Source organism: Cyprinodon tularosa, unplaced genomic scaffold (assembly GCF_016077235.1).
Source record: "Cyprinodon tularosa strain WSP-4 unplaced genomic scaffold, ASM1607723v1 ctg1312, whole genome shotgun sequence".
Lineage (NCBI taxonomy): Eukaryota > Metazoa > Chordata > Actinopteri > Cyprinodontiformes > Cyprinodontidae > Cyprinodon > Cyprinodon tularosa.
In genome coordinates this window covers 41,426-61,823 of record NW_024038129.1, presented here as the reverse complement: position 1 = coordinate 61,823, position 20,398 = coordinate 41,426, and the positions used below count along the sequence as shown (strand labels likewise).

At 37.7% G+C, this 20,398-nt stretch overlaps 2 long non-coding RNA genes across 2 annotated transcripts; one reads left to right on the top strand and one right to left on the bottom strand.

Moving 5' to 3' along the window:
• The first annotated feature begins 1,719 nt into the window (after positions 1-1,719).
• On the top strand, positions 1,720-2,530 carry LOC119778310. Its single transcript, XR_005280043.1, has 4 exons — positions 1,720-1,822; positions 1,940-2,060; positions 2,144-2,283; positions 2,378-2,530. It is a non-coding gene; the product is annotated as an uncharacterized LOC119778310 (long non-coding RNA).
• A 17,037-nt stretch (positions 2,531-19,567) lies between these two features.
• LOC119778309 lies at positions 19,568-20,172 on the bottom strand. The gene is made up of 2 exons (XR_005280042.1): positions 19,939-20,172; positions 19,568-19,668 (listed from the first exon to the last, which is right to left on the bottom strand). It is a non-coding gene; the product is annotated as an uncharacterized LOC119778309 (long non-coding RNA).
• Positions 20,173-20,398: the final 226 nt, after the last annotated feature.

Sequence of the window (20,398 nt, the reverse complement as noted above, 5' to 3'; positions counted from 1 at the left end):
TAATATATGAAGTTTATGAAGAAGAATTTATTTGCATAATTTGAGTATTTAAAAAGAGTTTTATTGTGTTTTTGGCCTGTTACACAGGTCAGGTTTTTTGTTTGGATTGGAAGCTTGGTCGGAGCGAGGATTACCCCTTGCTCACACTGGCTCCGGTGCGGTTACCGAGCCGACTGAGACCGCAACTCCCGCACACCCCCTCTCACTGCCATGTGCGGCGTGCACATTCACAGACGGGATTCAAGATGGCGAGCCAGACCTAGAACTTCAATTCATCTTGTCCATTGAGGGAGGGACTTTCCCGCGTGTGGTAATCCCCTGCCAGAGCGGTAGGGATATCAGAAACTAGGTTGAACTGAACTAAAAAATAACTGGAGACTGATTGAATTTATAATTTTTTTTGGACTGAATCAAACTGATTCTTTTCGTCGAACTGATATTTACATTTGGACTTGAACTTGAATTTAAAGTGCCATACTTTGATTTTCATATGTTTAATTTCTGAATGTGATTTGAGTAATTGTGGTCCACTTGATTTAACTGTGTTGAAGGTATTTTGCAACCTGTAAAAGAAAGGAAAAGAGTTAACTCAGGAAAAATTTAAATCTTAAAATAGGTGCAACCTATGAAAAAGATACTGGTCTAATTAATCCAAATTAGTCTAATTAAAATAACCTAGGTGAACGAAAGAGTGATATATTCTTTTTTTTCCTTCTCCCTTTTCCTCCCCATTTATACTTACCTCATTATTAAGAATCTGCAGAGTATTTTTGGTTTCATGTATTGTATTTTATGTGTGTTTTGCATTCATTAAATTGCCGGCCATTTTCACTTAAGCAGCGGTCTCTGGTGCTATTATTTTGCTCCCCACTCCTTCGAGCCTAGAACTGGTCCAGTGGCGCAGTTAGTGGTGTGATACTGGTGCTACAAAAACACCTCCGGTCACATTGTTACCTTTGACCTTTTGCCGGTGACGACGCACTTGCCTCTCGCACAGTCAGATAAGGCGGCTAACTGTGGAGCTAAAGGTAGCGAATATTCCACATTACACTGTGGCCGCTGCTCATTTGGCCCTAAGCAAGATCAACCATGATCGGACGGATGGCTATGTCTTCAGTCTGCACCGCCTCTCCAATGTCAACCTGAATAGAGATGTAAGTGAAACCAAATGAGCCCCATGGATGATGCAGTATTGTTTGATCTAAAACACGTTTGCTCTGTGCTTTTAGTCTTTTACATTGAAAATTATGTTTTTTAATTCACAAAAAACTGTTCTGTAATGATTAAAGAACAGTTTTTTTGTGAATTAAAAAACATAATTTTTGGTGAAAATACTGGAGTAGGCTTCCTACTTGTCAGACAACGGAAAACTTTGAACGTTGTATAATTTCTCTACTTTAGCAAAGAGTAGCGGTTTAAACGGAGGAAAGTATAGGACGCGGCGCGCCTTTCTCTGAAGAACTACTGAGCGGGAGGAGACAGCCAGGTGAGGAAAAGCTGTTCTTATCTATCGATTCAGTATTTTTATCATACAGACATTAGGCTGTTGTTCTTGTGTTTCCCTTAGCTTTGATTGTATGTCTCACAATTTTGTCATTTATCATTGTTCATTAAACTCTGAAAGCTATGTGACTTTGTTAATATTCTGTCCTAAAATGCGATAAGATGTGCCCTTTTTTTTTTTTGAGCACCTGCCCCTTTAGTGGTCTCTGCACGGCCCTGTTTGCGAATATAAAATTCATCAAAAATTATGGAGCTTCCTCAAGCAAAAAGAACGGTTTCTGCCGTGTGGGACCACTTTGATGTCATTTCGGAAAATAAGGTATTTGTTTTAATTTCCTTGTTTCATCCTGTTCCTCTCAGAGTTTCCACTTGATTTTCTGAGTAGAAATTCATTTCAAAGTGACCTTTAGTTTACTGTTCGTGTTATTTTCTACAGGTTAAATGTCGCAATTGCTCAACAGAGCTTGCATATTTAAATAACAGCACCTCCTGAATGCTGAGGCATTATAGGGCCAAGCATGAGAGTGAAATCCATGATACACCCATGATGAACTCAGGTATACAGGTATTTTACAACTTACTGACTTTGTTTTATTGATAATTCTGAATAATTTACACTTTCTCATTTTTAACCATCAAGCTTCCAGGAAGCAGATGCTTGATGAGGCTGTGCTTAATTTCATTGTAAAGGACTGCCAGCCCCTCGCTGTTGTGGAGAATGAAGGCTTCAGGGAGCTGCTTCAGCTCCTGGAGCCCTCATATGTTTTGCCAACCAGAAAGGTTTGTGTGGAAATTATCTAAAGTGGTAGTTTATTCATCAAATTTATTTTAAATATATTGATTTTCTTCTGGTTTGACTTGGTGTGGTTTTCAGACCATCAAACAACTGTTGGCCAAAAAGTATGAGGAGGAACGGGAACGAGTGAAAATGGAAGTACAGCAGACTGCGGACAGAATGTGCCTCAATAGTTGGAAGCTCAAATGAGCCCCAGCCGGGAACATCTTCACAACAGCTGTCTGCCCCCAATTCAGGCATGATATTGAGCATCATTTCTTTGTTGTTTGTAAATCATGTACTAAAATACTATTTTATTTTATTTTTTTAAGATGACCTTTGGGAACATTTTGATCTCGAAGTGGGGAGGCAGACCAAAAGTGCCACAGCTGATGCCATCCTTGAGGTGCAGAGATACATGGCAGAGGGCAATATTGCGAGGTCCCAGGATCCTCTTTTATATTGGAAAAACCAAAGGACGGTTTATCCAAACTTCTTCCGCCTGGCCTTAAAATTTTTGTGCACTCCAGCTTCATCTGTGCCGTGTGAGCGGGTGTTTTCCACAGCTGGAGAATTAATATAAAAAAAGCGTAACAGACTGAATTTCAAAACGTTGCAACAACTTATTTTTTTTAATAAAAAATTGTTAAAAAAATACCAGTGAACAAGCATCTTCATTTACTACATGTTTACTTAGAGATTATTACATTATGATGCAGGTTCTCATTATTCATTGACTGTGTCTAAAATATCAAATATGTTTTAATAATAATACAATGCATCATACAATGAATTGCATCATATTAGTGTATATAATAGGTCATCAAATCAGTGTCAGTTAACTCTGTCAACTAGGTTGCCTGTAGGGATTTTTAATGTCCAGCAGGTGTCAGTATTCAGTGACACAGTATCGACACAGTATCAATACAGTTTGGTAATGTGTCGAAACGTTTCATGACGCCTCATCTATGGCAAGCCAAGAAGGTCATATTTCGCATTGAATTCTCGCGTTAAGATTGAAGTTAACCCGCAAAAAACGCGCGTTCCCCCGAGATTACGCCGCTTTTTACGCCGTCTTTTACCAACAAGCGCCGCCTTTTACGCGCGTCATGATAGTACTGCAAGACGCGCGTTAAATACGCGCGTTGTGTCGGTCAGAACGCGCGTTAAATACGCGCGTTGTGTCGGTCAGAACGCGCGTTAAATACGCGCGTTGTGTCGGTCAGAACGCGCGTTAAATACGCGCGTTGTGTCGGTCACAACGCGCGTATTTAACGCGCGTTTTCCTAATATGATAATGATGTCCTTCCTTCTTTTCCCACAGCCAATGCATTTGAACTGGTTGCATCCAATGGCTGATCAAGGCAGCCAGACCAAGAAAGTTCAGCATAGATCTGCTTTGTGGAAAAAGTTGCAGCATTGCCAAAATTCACTGCATTGCCGTTTCACAAAGACTTAATGTGAGGAATATATCCACTACATACACTTTGCTGTTATTTTGAATCCATTCCATGCCTATTTTCATGTAAAAACGTTTTGCATCGCCAACTGATGTTTTGTATTTACCGGGATTACGAGGAATGTTTCACCACTTATCATCACCGAGAGGCGGCGTAGTGGGTTAAGTAACCGCCTTCAATGCGATTTTTTTGCTTCGTGGCAGGTTCGAATCCGGCAGAGGCAGTCCGACTTTTCCCTTTATGTTCTTTCTTGTCTCCAACCAAGCCCATTAATTTATTTATTTTTTTCTGAGAATATAATCATAAATGTAGCCTACTTCACTGTTTTTGATCCATCGCCATGCATTCTGTCATGTAAAAACATTTTATATTGTACTAATAAAATGACAATAAAGGGGACACTTGTCTTCCAGAAAATTTGCCGGTCTGACTTGTTTTCTGTATATTTTCCTGCATATCACCAACCTTTTCCCATAATGCTTTCTACAGCCATGGAGCAACTGCTGTTAAAATTTAATTAACAGGAACATTTCTTATTAAAAGTGTTATTAGTGCAATGAGAAAAAACTTGCTTAGTTGAGCCAGTGGAGGTTTGATGATCCCCATAGCTCATGTTCTCTGTCTCCTACATATACACACACACATATATACATATATATATATATATATAAACCACGTCACATAAATGTTCTTTCAGTCTACAATACTTTCAGTCTGCAGATGGCGCCATATAACGGGTAGGCTACTGGCAGAGCAGCAAACAGGTGTTTGCACCAAAGCTGGGGAACAATATAGGCAAGGTGTGTCTCTTTTTCAAGAGAGAACTGGATACTGGATTCTTTCATCTTTTTTATTTATTATGAACTATTATTTATCTATTTCCCACTACCTTTTACCACTAGTCAATACCTTTACTTATGTGTACTGGAACAAGATCCAAATGTGCAAGAGTCTAATTACATTTTCATTGTGGAGTAGGAGACAAGGTATGGGTGCAGCACCTTCTATTGGGGGTGTATCCAGAAAACAGGTACTACGTTATTTAGATGTTACATTTAATTTTAACAGCAGTTGTTCCGTGGCTGCAGAAAGCATTATGAGCTTGGGAAAAGGTTAGCGATATGCAGGAAACATACAGAAAACAAGTCAGACAGACACATTTTCTGGAGGACAAGTGGCCCCTTTATTGTCATTTTATTAGCACTATGTAAAAAGTTGTTACATGACAGAATGAATGGCGATGGATCAAAAACAACAGAGAAGTGGGTTACATTTATGGATTATATTCTTGGTTAGAGGCAAGAGAGAATATCAAAGGCATAGGTTTGATTTCAGCTTTGGCAGGGACACTATTGGTCTTCAGTTTCACTGGTCTAATGTCATTGGTCCTTTGCAAAAAGATGCATACTCTTTTTTTATGCTTAATGTGAGCATCAGGCTTTGATGTGTTTAAAGAGAACAGCATAATTTCTTCCTAGATTAATACAAATCTTATAAGCACTACACTCACTAGATGCTATTTAGCAATGTTTGAAGCATCACTGGCTCTGATCAATGTGCAATTAGGACTTTTTCCACTTTGAAAATGTTTGCATTTAAACTTACCAGCCACTAAGACAGAAGGTAAATACATTCCTATTTAACCAAATATAATCTAAATATGCCTGTTATATGTTGACGTATCATGGGTTTTCTTTTGAAGATATATAATTGTGCAGAGGTAAACAGGTGAAATCCACTCTTATTTTTTTATGTAATATGCTCTCTCTGTGTCATGCAAAATAATACATTCAACGGACGGCAAATAAATTTATTGTATTTACATGTGCACTGGAACTATAAGAGGAACTCACACTGAGCATTTTGAAATATTAACTTCACTATACAAGTTGTACATCTGGGCTGTAGTTACTCTATGTAGCCCATTTCATAATTTTTTTTCTATGGCTAAAACAATTAATCATATCTATCAATAATTTAAATAATTGTCAACTGATTTAGTAATTGATTAATAATTAACTGGAGTACAGAGCCACTAAAATGTGCCTTTAGCCAATAGAGCGACCCACTTAGAGCAGGAATTATACCAAGATTATGAAAAAATATGTAAACATTTTGCATTTAAGACAAAAAAAACTTTTAGTCTGTCAATATTCTCCATCCAGAACTCCTCAAGAGGAAACGTCTGTTTCACCTGGGGTCATTTCGTAAAAAAATCTACTTTTAGGAACCTTTGGGTGATCTGAATATTAATCAATTCATCAAAAACATAATCAACAGATTAATCAATTTGCAGAATAATCATTAGTTGCAGCCCTAATTTTATGATAGCATTCCAAACACATTTCTTCCATCATGCAGCAGTGAAGGGCAGCTGCTTCACCCTGAGGCTGCCCTGCATCATTATATCTGTTTCCTACAATCATATAATGTTTCTATTCTACAAGTGCGTCTATAATAGTAAAGGATTAAATGTAACAACCTTTTATCATCATCCTATATTGCTTGCTGTTTAAATAGCTCCTTATGTCTATTTTCTTTTTTAGTGGCATCATCTATAAACACAACACTAAGAATCAGCCAAAGTTTATTCAAATATAAAATCACTTTTAACAATTATAAAAGACAATATAACACTATCTTATCTGTAATGTAATAGTATCCAAAATAAACAGCCAGATTGAAGCATTATTTACCAGACATTAATGTACTAATTTACTTATGTACTGTGTGGAAATCTAGAAAAATAGAATCAGTGTAAATAGAGTTCCTCTGTTTGTCTTCATCCTATTTCTAGAAGTAGAATCAATTAAATAGAACTATTTTTATGTGGAAAACAAAAAAATAGAAGAACGTCAGCATCCTTCTCGTGTTGTTATGTTCTACAAAATAAATTAAAAGCTTTTATATACACCTGAACTGCCGTCAAAAAAAAAGGAAAACAGTAATAGAAAAGAAATATTGGTGAAAGGGAATCAGAAATGTTGATAGATTACAGACTGCTCATTTCAACAGCAGTTTTCAGAACTCCTGTCTGACTCAGAATATTTTGTTTTATAAAAGAAATCCTAACTTTGGTTACTTTCATTTCTCAAGTTCCAAAAATCCAAACTATCTCCTGCTTCTTCACAGAACTGCAGTCAGAAGCTTTCGCCTGTTTTAGCCTAGAATAAGAGTGGATTTCACCTGTTTACCTCTGCACAATTATACATCTTCAAAAGAAAACACGATACGTCAACATATAACAGGCATATTTAGACTATATTTGGTTAAATAGGAATGTATTTACCTTCTGTCTTACTGGTAAGTTTAAATGCAAACATTTTCAAAGTGGAAAAAGTCCTAATTGCACATTGATCAGAGCCAGTGATGCTTCAAACATTGCTAAACAGCATCTAGTGAGTGTAGTGCTTATAAGATTTGTATTAATCTAGGAAGAAATTATGCTGTTCTCTTTAAACACATCAAAGCCTGATGCTCACATTAAGCATTAAAAAAAAGAGTATGCATCTTTTTGCAAAGGACCAATGACATTAGACCAATGAAACTGAAGACCAATAGTGTCCCTACCAAAGCTGAAATCAAACCTATGCCTTTGATATTCTCTCTTGCCTCTAACCAAGAATATAATCCATATATGTAGCCCACTTCTGTTGTTTTTGATCCATCGCCATTCATTCCGTCATGTAACAACTTTTTACATTGTGCTAATAAAATGACATTAAAGGGGCCACTTATCCAACCAGAAAATGTGTCTGTCTGACTTGTTTTCTGTATGTTTCCTGCATATCGCTAACCTTTTCCCAAGCTCATAATGCTTTCTGCAGCCACGGAACAACTGCTGTTAAAATTAAATGTAACATCTAAATAACGTAGTACCTGTTTTCTGGATACACCCCCAATAGAAGGTGCTGCACCCATACCTTGTCTCCTACTCCACAATGAAAATGTAATTACACTCTTGCACATTTGGATCTTGTTCTAGTACACATAAGTAAATGTACTGACTAGTGGTCAAAGGTAGTGGGAAATAGATAATAGTTCATAATAAATAAATAAGATGAAAGAATCCAGTATCCAGTTCTCTCTTGAAAAAGAGACACACCTTGCCTATATTGTTCCCCAGCTTTGGTGCAAACACCTGTTTGCTGCTCTGCCAGTAGCCTACTCGTTATATGGCGCCATCTGCAGACTGAAAGAACATTTATGTGACGTGGTTAATATATATATATATATATATATATTATAATATATATATATTTATACATATAAATATATATATATATATATATATATATATATATATATATATATATATTATAATATAATATATATATATATTTATATGTATATGTAGGAGACAGAGAACATGAGCTATCGGGATTATCAAACCTCCACTGGCTCAACTAAGCAAGTTTTTTCTCATTGCACTAATAACACTTTTAATCAGAAATGTTCCTGTTAATTTAATTTTAACAGCAGTTGCTCCATGGCTGTAGAAAGCATTATGGAAAAAGGTTGGTGATATGCAGGAAAATATACAGAAAACAAGTCAGACCGACAAATTTTCTGGAAGATAAGTGTCCCCTTTATAGTCATTTTATTAGTACAATATAAAAAGTTTTTACATGACAGAATGCATGGCGATGGATCAAAAACAATGAAGTAGGCTACATTTATGATTATATTCTCAGAAAAAAAAGAAATAAATAAATGGGCTTGGTTGGAGACAAGACAGAATATAAAGGGAAAAGTTGGACGGCCTCTGTCGGATTCGAACCTGCCACGAAGCAAAAGCATCGCATTGAAGGCGGTTACCTAAGTCACCACGCCACCTCTCGGTAGTATTAAATGGTGAAACATTCCTTCTAATACCTGTGAATACAAAACATTAGTTGGCGATGCATGTTGATGCAAAACGTTTTTACGTGAAAATAGGCATGGAATGGATTCAAAATAACAGCAAAGTGTAAGTAGTGGATATATTCCTAAAATTAAGGCTTTGTGAAACGGCAATGCAGTGAATTCTGGCAATGCTGCAACATTGAGGTCTGTGCAGTTTTCCACAAAGCAGATCTGTGCTGAACTTTCTTGGTCTGGCTGCCTTGATCAGCCATTGGATGCAACCAGTTCAAATGCATTGGCTGTGGGAAAAGAAGGGAGGACATCATTATCATATTAGGAAAACGCGCGTTAAATACGCGCGTTCTGACCGACACAACGCGCGTATTTAACGCGCGTTCTGACCGGCACAACGCGCGTATTTAACGCGCGTCTTGTGGTACTATCATGACGCGCGTAAAAGGCGGCGCTTGTTGGTAAAAGACGGCGTAAAAAGCGGCGTAATCTCGGGAGAACGCGCGTTTTTTGCGGGTTAACTTCAATCTTAACGCGACAATTCAATGCGAAATATGACCTTCTTGGCTTGCCATATTTTAAAGCGCATGTACTTAAATAACCATAACTTCCTCAATTGTCTAACGATTCTCAAACTGTTTGATTTGTTAAACAAAAGTCAGACATGTAGTTATGACACTGCACACTTATGAATAATTATAACCATATAATTTCATATGAAAAGAACATTGAATAGAACATACAGGTGCAATAAATACACTCATGCACAAGGTATTTATGTTAAATCAATATATGCTATTAAAACTCAGTGTACTGAATACTATATATATAGATATATCTATATAAATAGATATATATCTATATAGATATCTATATATAGATAGATATCTATATATAGATACCTATATATATATATAAATATATATTTATATATATACATATTTATGTATATATATATATATACACATACGTATATATACATATTTATATATATATATGTATATATATAAAAATATGCATATATATATATTTATATATATACATACATACGTATATATACATATTTATATATATGTATATATATAAAAATATGCATATATATATATATATTTATATATATACATACATATTTATATATATAAATAAACACCTTTATTTGGGTGTGATTAATTATTTCACAGTCCTAATTTATTTATATTTACATACATACTTTTATAATATGAATATTATTGTTATAATAAAATATGAAATACTGACAAAAAAGGCTTATTGTGTGGCAACCTCTTGGTGTAGCAGCATAATCCAGGTTTCAAATTAAAGGTAACACTTTGAAGTTTCATGTAGACTATTCGGATTATATATCAGGGGTAATTACACAAAAGTTCCTATTTTTAAACCATTATAAAATTGACATTTATTTGCTTTTAAAATTGGTACAATAGTCCCCTTCACAAGTATATATAGATGTAGCATGTTGAAATCCCCACCTACACTACTGTGATGGTATACACATGGAAGACAGAGATTTAAAAAATGACCCAAAAAACATAGCTTGGCTAATGCCCTTTGAAAAGGAAGGTTTTATTGAGCTTCTGTGTAATGTACAAGAGAGCGTTGTCCACAAGGCCATCAAAGCGGACAGGAAGGTAGCTGTGGTCATGTACTAGTGCAGGAATGTCAGCAAACGGGGATGGAAGATCTTCTCTGCTATACACTTTATATAACCTGCAGAAACAAAAACAAAAGTGACCAACAACAATTCACGGTGTATAAGATTGGTATATCAATATGTGATTAAATTTCAATGATACACATGCCCTTTGAAGATGAGCTGGAAAGTTGAAAATGTTTGGCACAACACCATCTTTAAGTTGTCCAAATGAAACTAATACAAACTTATAAAAGCTTTGAGTCAACAACAATCTTGTAATACTATTATGTCATAGCAAAAGTCTGGCATCTTCCTTTTATTAAACCCAGCAAATTCCTGTAACATAATGTAAGATGTGTTGACAGACCAAATCGATTGGAAATCATGTTAAATTCTGCCTCTTCCACTGATATAAAGTTGCTGGTTAACGTTAGCAGCTAGCTAAACTGTAACGTTAGCTGCTAACTTACTAACGTTAGGTCTCAGTTTGCAGCTTCTTGTTATTAGCCAGCTAACGTTAGGCTAATAATGAAAATACAACAACACTCAGATTATTGTTATTAGCCAATTAATAACTACAACCACATCCACAAAGATTGTAATTTACACCAAAGATTAACTGTCATACAATCGTTATTGGTGTCAGTAAAACCTATATAATTGACCAATAGTCTCAGCCTTGATAACTTGCGCAAGTAGCCGTGATGCACAACTATGCTGCACGATTAAGTCATTTTTCGACAAGAAAATCTGCAATTTCTACATGTTCAAGCATCAAGAATAATAGCCACGTTCATAATGTTTGTAAGAAACCAAACTGTTTGTAAATCCGTCAAGAATTCAGTGAGGTAAGAGTGTTTGTGTTCGTGCTGATCACTCACCTTACATTAAGTACCACAGAGCACAACAGAAAGCCTGCCTGAGGCAAGATGGCCGCCGGTGATGACGTTTGAGACTCCGCCGTAAGACATCTAGCCTTTATTATGGATATCTATGGTAAATTCGACCAGGTCTACCCTTTGGCGGGTTTTACCGCCGCATGCTCTGTTGCTTAGCAACCGTGAACGTTGACACACAAAGCAGGAAAAGAATGAATACAGAAGTTTTCAAAACTGTTTATTTATTTCTTTTTTATTGTGAAGTGAACAAAGACTACACTCACAAGAATCCAGAGTGGAATAAAGGTTCCAACCACCGGGAGCAGGAACAAATCAAATGTAATGATAGAAACCTTAGTCAGTTAAATAACCTGCTGCTGTCATTTTGCACATCTCTGATGTTGCTGCTATTTTCAAATATCCATGACTGGAAAAATGTCCATAGTTGCATATTGGTTATTTATTCCCCAGTTTTATATTGTTAAAACACTTTACAGTATTTTATTGTTTATATTTTAACTCTTCCCTATTATGTTATTCTTATACATTTTTCTAAGGTCCACATTTGTGTGACCATTTTCAATAATCTTTCTGCTGCTGTAAATTTGCCCATTGTGGGAAAATGAGGGGATTTTCTATTCTACTCTATAAAAGGGTTAGAAATATATAAGTAAATCTAAACAATATATGTATAAAAAATATATCTGCAAAATCTCTAATATTCAACAACAAAAAATAGGAAGTTAAGCAAAATTGTGCAAAATAGCAATAAAAAGATAAAAATCCTATGAGATTTATAGTCCCCACCCTGCAAATATATTAGAATCTGTCCTTAAATTACAGCCAAACCCATTTACACAGTAACAGATTAAAACCTTTAGATAAACCAAACATTACCGCCACATATCTGACTCAATAACCATTAAAACAACAATTTTCATTCATTTCAGACGGAACTATTCACAGAGTTCTTTTATATTAAACTGAACTTCCAATTTTCACCACTGTTCGGTGCCAAGTAACCTTTCCTCTGATCACGGCTTGCTTGGTCTCGCAATGAATCCTGGGATATCCAAGAATACCGAGGATACATCGGACCCGTCCTTCAAATCGGGCAAAAAGAAGGACGCATTTTAAGGCCGCATAACGAGGACTCTTGGAATCCGACCAGACCTCGGCGCCGCGCTATGACGTAATCGGCCTTCGAATCCGGTCTTCTAAGGATGCGTCCTAGGTTTTCGAACAGAGCCTAGTTAAAGTGCGTTACCGCCACCAATGTATGGAAGAAAAACAGTCTCTCTTTTTTGACCATCTAATTTTAAACACTGCTTTTTTTACACATTGAACTCCTTACACTGAATTAGCATCTGGTGAAACTTCAGCTGCAAAAAAAATTGCCTGCAAAAAAATAGCCTGCAAAAAAAATTGCCTGCAAAAAAGTTGACTGCAAAAAATGTGTTGATCAGAAAAATAAAAGATTGCCGCCAGGCTTTCTAACAAAATAGATAATATAACACCTTTTGAGATAAATCAAATATTAACATACAAGAAGGACATTGCAAAGGATTTATCCGACATGGTCAATATTGTCATGAGTATGGGAAGATATCATATACATGTATGTAAATGGAAAAATCAAAAACCTTGATTAATAAGTTTCAAAAACGAACTCAAAATTTTCTATTCATCTTTATCTCTGTCAGCCGGCAAATATGGACATATACAAAAACTATGTAGTGACAGGTCAAAATTTCTGTTCCTTTGACTCGACAAAATGCTAAAGTTAACACAATGCGAGGAACTGTATGCAGAATGATGTATTTTTTTTGGATAAGAATGAAAAGAGGAGATTCCTACTTGAAAATGTAAATTAATGTTTGTTTAATAAATAATAAAAAAAGGAAGTTTACTGCCGGTCGGTTCTTCCAGATCAAACCAAGGGCCTAGGTAGACAGGGATGCCGCCATGGCAGACAGGGGTGTGGCCATGTGATATATATGGGTTTTATATTTTATGTTCTTTGACAATCATACAAGTTTTGTATCACAAATGAAGTACTCTTTTTATCCACCTTATTTTTGACGGAAACACGGAGGCAGCGAGTTTGTGTGAGACTTCCGCCCGCTCACTTCCGGTCACTGGATAGCTTGCTGGAAAGCAACACATGCGCCCACCTCGTCTCGAATTATTCGTAATTATGACTTCGAGGAGTACAGTGCAGTTAGAGGATGTCACAATAATTGGCGTAAAAGAAAGGTTTACATGGCGGAGGAGTGTTATATTCATCGGCCGCGTACGAGAGCTGAGTGTGGATGTGAGGCGCCCTACGACTTTCACCCCCCGCCGAAGAATGAACAATCCTTTCGTCTTTGGTTGAAAGCTTTGAATTTGAAGAAACCACCGAAGCGACCGTTCGTGCGTTTGTTTTCACTTCGTCGACAAGAGACCTACAGCAGACCACCCGATACCAGAAAAGTGGCTGGGTTATGAACTTCCATTAAAAACTCCGAGGAGGCGCCTCAAGAGGAGGGCAGACACAGGTAAGCTTTAGCATTTTTGATTGCTGTTTTTAACTCTTCTCCGTTTGTGTCCCTCGTGTTTACGTATATGCTCTCACATGAAATCAGCGTTTAAGTTTGTTCTCTCTGTATTTTTATTATGTCTATCTGTATATTTTCAATCCCTTCTTGTATGGAGTACCGTCTGTAAAGTTACACAAAAATGTACAGTAATATTTTGGGGTATTTAGCCTGTCAAGAGATAAAACTGTGGTTATTTTGTTGATATTGTGATGTAATTTATATATGTTTAAAAGTTAAATAAATAAAAGTTAAATTAGATTACCAAGCTATATATTTAGCTGTAAACATAACATTTAGTTTGTAAACAATATATGTAATCTGGACCTAAATATTTAGTTTAAAAACTGTTAAGTTAGCAAATTGAATACATATTTTACAAAGAAAATTTTAATAATTAATATAAAGACGAATATTCATCATCATTATTATTAATATGGGCTATAAATCATAAAATATTTGTACTTTTTGACTGTGTAACTGTACAAATGGCCCCACAGATATTAGCACAAGGTGTTTATAAATGTTGGAAGGAATGCATGTCATAAGATTATTTGAATGAGCTCTGACATATACATTTTCTTTATATGTTTTATGTTTGCTAAGCTGATTGTGGGCTTTTGTGGTTTTGTGCTTGACAGATGACAGCCACTGTGATGTTGGGGCTGACCAAGCCGCTTCACAGTCAGAGTCACCGATGCATAAAGATGCTGACACTCAGTGGGAGGTTCAGGCACTGATAGATCACACCTACGTAGGACAAAAGAAGGATGTATGCAACAGAGAAACACAATGTGGTGGACAAGAACCTCTTGCCCATGGCATTCTGAAGAATGACACTAGCTGTGTATTATACACAAGCCTTTCTCTCTGTGCCTTTTTTGATCTTGTTAAATATCTGGAACAGTTCTATAAAGCAAATTTTAAGACACACTTAGTGGATCAAATATTGATGACCACAATGAAACTTAAGTTAAATCTACTCCAGGCCGATCTTGCGGAACGTTTTGCTGTATCCCAGGGATTAGTGAGCCGGATCATCTCCTACTGGATCGACACAATGGAGGAGAACATGAGGATCTACATTCCTTGGCTTTCACGGGAGACAATCCGGAGCACAATGCCTCAGTGCTTCCGGGAGACGTTCCCCAACACCACCTGCATCATTGACTGCACAGAGGGGAGTCATACAGCCATTATTATTCAAGTAAGACTATTAAGTATTTAGTTGCCATTGCCCCTTTTGGACTTGTTATGTTCATTTCTCCTGCTTATGGAGGTAGGTGTAGTGATAAGTTCATCACTCAGGAGTCTGGGTTCCTGGAGTATCTTCGTCCTGGTGATGAAGTGATGGCAGACAGAGGTTTTCCCATCAGAGATTTGCTTTTTGAGAGAAAAGTTAACCTTGCTCTACCTGCATTCACTCGTAAAGGAGGACAGTTGTTTGATGAGGATGTAACTGCGACAAGAAGGATTGCAAATGTCCGCATACATGTAGAAAGAGTCATCCGGAGACTGAAAGTTTTCAAAATTATCTCCCAGACAGTACCAATCAACTTAGCATACAAAATGGACAAAATCCTGAGGATCTGTGCAGCCCTGGTAAACATGCAGGGTGAAATTATTCACGAGGATGCTGATTGAGCGTGCAGGTTTTGGTTATACAAAAAGATCCAGACTTCCACTGAAATTTCAAATTTGTATATAGTTATTTGACAGTTTACAGGGCCTTGATTGTGCCTTCCTTTGTGTGTGTGTGTGTATATATATATATATATATACACTATATTGCCAAAAGTATTTGCTCACCTGCCTTGACTCACATATGAGCTTAAGTGACATCCCGTTCCTAATCCATAGGGTTCAATATGACGTCGGTCCACCCTTTGCAGCTAGAACAGCTTCAACTCTTCTGGGAAGGCTGTCCACAAGGTTTAGGAGTGTGTTTATGGGAATTTTTGACCATTCTTCCAGAAGCGCATTTGTGAGGTCGCACACTGATGTTGGACGAGAAGGCCTGGCTCTCAGTCTCCGCTCTAATTCATCCCAAAGGTGTTCTATCGGGTTGAGGTCAGGACTCTGTGCAGGCCAGTCAAGTTCATCCACACCAGACTCTGTCATCCATGTCTTTATGGACCTTGCTTTGTGCACTGGTGCACAGTCATGTTGGAAGAGGAAGGGGCCAGCTCCAAACTGTTCCCACAAAGTTGGGAGCATGGAATTGTCCAAAATGTCTTGGTATGCTGAAGCATTCAGAGTTCCTTTCACTGGAACTAAGGGGCCAAGCCCAGCTCCTGAAAAACAACCCCACACCATAATCCCCCCTCCACCAAACTTTACACTTGGCACAATGCAGTCAGACAAGTACCGTTCTCCTGGCAACCGCCAAACCCAGACCCGTCCATCAGATTGCCAGATGGAGAAGCGCGATTCGTCACTCCAGAGAACGCGTCTCTACTGCTCTAGAGTCCAGTGGCGGCGTGCTTTACACCACCGCATCCGACGCTTTGCATTGCACTTGGTGATGTATGGCTTGGATGCAGCTGCTCGACCATGGAAACCCATTCCATGAAGCTCTCTGCGCACTGTTCTTGAGCTAATCTGAAGGCCACATGAAGTTTGGAGGTCTGTAGTGATTGACTCTGCAGAAAGTTGGCGACCTCTTCGCACTATGCGCGTCAGCATCCGCTGACCCCGCTCCGTCAGTTTACGTGGCCTACCACTTCGTGGCTGAGTTGCTGTCGTTCCCAAACACTTCCATTTTCTTATAATACAGCTGACAGTTGACTGTGGAATATTTAGGAGCGAGGAAATTTCACGACTGGATTTGTTGCACAGGTGGCATCCTATCACAGTTCCACGCTGGAATTCACTGAGCTCCTGAGAGCGACCCATTCTTTCACAAATGTTTGTAAAAACAGTCTGCATGCCTAGGTGCTTGAATTTATACACCTGTGGCCATGGAAGTGATTGGAACACCTGATTCCAATAATTTGGATGGGTGAGCAAATACTTTTGGCAATATAGTGTATATATATATATATAATTATTTTTCCAGATTTATATTGTGCACTACTGATGAATTATAATAAAAAAGTGTTCACAATTATTGTTAGACATTTAAGTTTACAGATACAAAAAAACATGTGTCCAAATAAAATCTCTATTAATAAATTGTTCAGTCCAATGTAATTTGTGCTTAGTTATTTTGATCAGTCTGTCTTACCCAGATGTAAAGAACTGTAGTGTATCTTATGTGCATAAACAAACAAGAAGATGCAGTCTTTTACAAATTTATTTTATTATTTCACTTATGGAAACATTTTAATTATTATAAACAAATTCTTATTCTGTCATAAAAATAAAAACACCAAGGAACTGGCATAACAAAGCGTCATAACGGTTAACAGTTGGGTAGCATCACATAGCACAGAAACAGGAAAGCTGGTGTGGCACACACATACTGTGGGTTAAAGATTAGAATCTCAACTTATTTACATAGATTTTCATATTTTTTGCACAGTGTCAGTCTGCCTGCCAGAAACTCATCTACAATCCTTGGCAGCATCTGACTAAAATAGAATGACTTGAGTTTAGGTAGAATTTGTAAACAATATTCCAAATCAAATGGGACATCAATAACAATTTTCTCTGATGGAGCCCACCAGGGGCGTCTCTAGGTTTAAGAGACAAGGGTGGCTCAGCCCCTAGAAGATATTGCGCGCATTTTTTCAGTGCACCTGCTAAGGCGTTGTCTAAGACAAGGGTGTAACTTTGTGTTGAAAGTTGTTGGGGACGGCTCATAAGGAAAGGGAGCTACCTGCGCGACGCCTTTTTTTTTTTGTTGGAAAGGATAAAGCCAAAAAAATGCGAATAACATTTATCAATTTAATGCTTACAGTTGAAAACATAACTGTTACGGTACAATATTCACTTATATATTTTGTGCAAAAAATATCATATAAATCTAAACAGACAGTACAAATCAAAGAAATCAAATAAATATATCAATTTTGTAGAACATTTATTGACAGTCAATTTTGGGTCACTTTTTAAAATTAATTTACTTTTAAACCAGGACTCGGACAAGATCTTATGGGACCTTAAGCAGAATATGATTAAGCAACTCCGTCTTTCTGTCAAGAACATCCACCAGCAGGGTATCCAGGGGGGGATTTACCATTAGGCAATACTAGGCAGTTGCCTAGGGCCCCAAGTTCTGGGGGCCCCATAAAACTCTGTTTCCATGTATGGTTAATACAACTATTCCTTATTTGTGCACATTAATTATGTTTTTGATAAAAATCCTTTGGCTAAAATGCCATCAGAACGCTGATAAATAGAGAGGAAAAAGGGACAAGAAGAGAGGGACAAAACCTAGAACAAATAATGGATGTCTATTCTATTAACATTTCTCTATCTGTAGAATGGGTCTGTTTTATGGGTTTACTTCTCAGGGGGCCCCCTGCCTGTCTTTGCCTATGGCCCCAAATTTCCTAAATCCGCCCCTGAGGGTATCACTACTGATTTGATAGAATCTGGGAGAGCGGACTATGTTCAACCATCCATTTTCTTTAACCTTATCCCTCAGTGGGATCAGGAGGTGCTGGTGCATATCTCCAGCCACGTTCTGGGTGAGAGGGGGGATCACCCTGGACAGGTCACCAGTCTGTCGCAGTATGTTCAACCAGCTTAAAAGTAATCGGTAATCAGAGTTATGTGTTCTTTATGTTCAACCTAAACACCAACTCTGATAGACCATCAGTAGAGCAGGTGTTTAAATTAATCAATCACTGCTTAATAAACGCAAAATAAACAACCCTCTAAAAACGGAAAACTGTAATGGACTGAAAGTCCTGTTTTTTATGTGGGAAATTATTTGCGTGTGTTTTAGTAATTCTGATATATTGGCGCTGTTGTCTGTTTCTATGGCAACGATACTGAATGTAGTGTAGCTTAGAGACCTGCATGTGTCGAGTTTTACCAACCCGCACCCGCCCGAACCCGTTAGGATGACTACCGAACCCGACCCGTCACCCGCGGATATCTTCAATTCAAATGTTATGGGGAGAGGGCGGAGGGGGGTGATGGGGAGAAAGCGAGAGGCAACAGATTCTTTTTTTCTGAGTTATTTGTCGGGGTTTGTGGACGGTGAGCAGCGGGGAGAACTTTTTTTATTTTCTTTCTGAGGAGCGGCATGAATGGGGTTTTAATCAGATATACACAGCACCGAAAGCAAAATACGTGTACAAAATATTGGTGGGGACATGTCCACACCAGTCCTTAAGGAAGTTACGCCTATGATTGTTCAGATTAACTTGTCTTCTTTATAGCTTTTATTCGGTGCTTTACTGCATTTGTTTTGGGAAAATATGAGGAAAAAATAAATACAGAAAAAAAAAATTTTTTTTTTTAAATCGCAAAATAATTATAGGGTGGCTAATGCCAAAGAAAGGATGACTGAAGCCACCCTTAAATAGGTCTAACGACGCTTATGGAGCCCACATAAGTAGCTTGCATTTCTCAAGCTGTGTGCAAAACATGCCAAGTTGGACTTGAAGATAGTACCCACGGGAACCATTTTGTTGCAGCCGTGGAACCCCATCTACCATCTTCACATCTGTGAACTTGCTGGAAAAAACATCAGCCAGAGATGCACAGTTTTTGGTCAGAACAGGACATTTAATCTCCAGCAGCTCTGTCGAATTAACGACACCATCGGGGCTTGCAGAAAGCCATGGTTCTGTGACACTCACTACGGTGCCCCTCTTTTCTACCACAGAACCACAGCTTTCCAGCCATGCATAGGCCACCTCCTCATTCTCCTGGCCATACCTGGTTGCAGTGTTCCCATGGAACCTAGGAAACTTTTAGGGACTAAATTGCGCTGTGTGCCTGAATTCCAGTGCCGCTGCTCATCTGTGCAGGACCATCCAGTGAGACCTTTCGATACAGCATACTGCACCTTTAAAACAAAGTTTAAAAACTACCATGAGTTTTTTTTTTATATATTATGATAATATTTGTATATCAAAAATATATGCAGTTAATAGTGAAAAAGGCACACAATCTGTTGATTTAAAATAAAAATATTATTCATAAAGACTAGTGAATTTTATTTCACAATTTTATTTTGCAAGGTCTCCCTTGCAAAAGAGATTTTTAATCTCAATGGGTATTACCTGGTTAAATAAAGGATAAATAAATAAATAAATAAAATGCCTTCAAAGCCTACCTTCCATAAAATCGCTGCAGCATGACTGCAGGATTTCCCCAAACCCGCAACACAGGTGCACCCGGCCGTCTCAACAGTGCCGGTTGATGTGGTCAGGATCCATGCCGAATGAGCGTCGGATTTGCTTTGGCTTGGGTTGACATCAGCTTTCAGGAATATCAGATCGTTGATGTTGTTACTGATTAACACCTTGCCAACTTTTCCGCTGTGGAGGTACTGATACGCCTCTTTACTCTTGTAGTTACCCTCATATGTAATATGAGGAAATTTTTTCATATCATCCTCCCACTCACGAATAGTTCGAGGGTGTGGCACTGACCTGCCACTCTGATCGCTTAGCAAATTAGGAAAATGTTGCAACGACATTGATTACTAAATCTGTTAAGCTAGCGATAGTTTGCATAGGAAAGCGCTGAAACGGAAGTGCGGCACACACAAACGGAAGTTGAACCCAGAGTTA